Raw genomic sequence first — 212 nt, forward strand, 5'->3', positions numbered from 1 at the left:
TTATCAGTGTGTTTGTTCATATAGTACCTCCCAGAAGTCGACTTGATACCGGTTAAAGCAATTAATCCCAGCCATGATCATTTTAACATATTGCCTGAGCTCTGGGGAACAAAACATGTATCTTCTACATTATAATTTATATTTTGATGTGTATTTTCAATTTAAGTTAATGGAGACGATTCACAATGTTTCATCGTGCGTACGATTGTCAA

General features: G+C 34.4%; 1 protein-coding gene across 1 annotated transcript in view; it reads left to right on the top strand.

Moving 5' to 3' along the window:
* Positions 1–212, top strand: part of LOC119588663 (chondroitin sulfate N-acetylgalactosaminyltransferase 1-like) — a gene marked incomplete at its 3' end in the record, with an annotated part of 32,234 nt that overhangs the window by 15,518 nt on the left and 16,504 nt on the right.

Source organism: Penaeus monodon, chromosome 24 (genome assembly GCF_015228065.2).
Source record: "Penaeus monodon isolate SGIC_2016 chromosome 24, NSTDA_Pmon_1, whole genome shotgun sequence".
NCBI lineage: Eukaryota > Metazoa > Arthropoda > Malacostraca > Decapoda > Penaeidae > Penaeus > Penaeus monodon.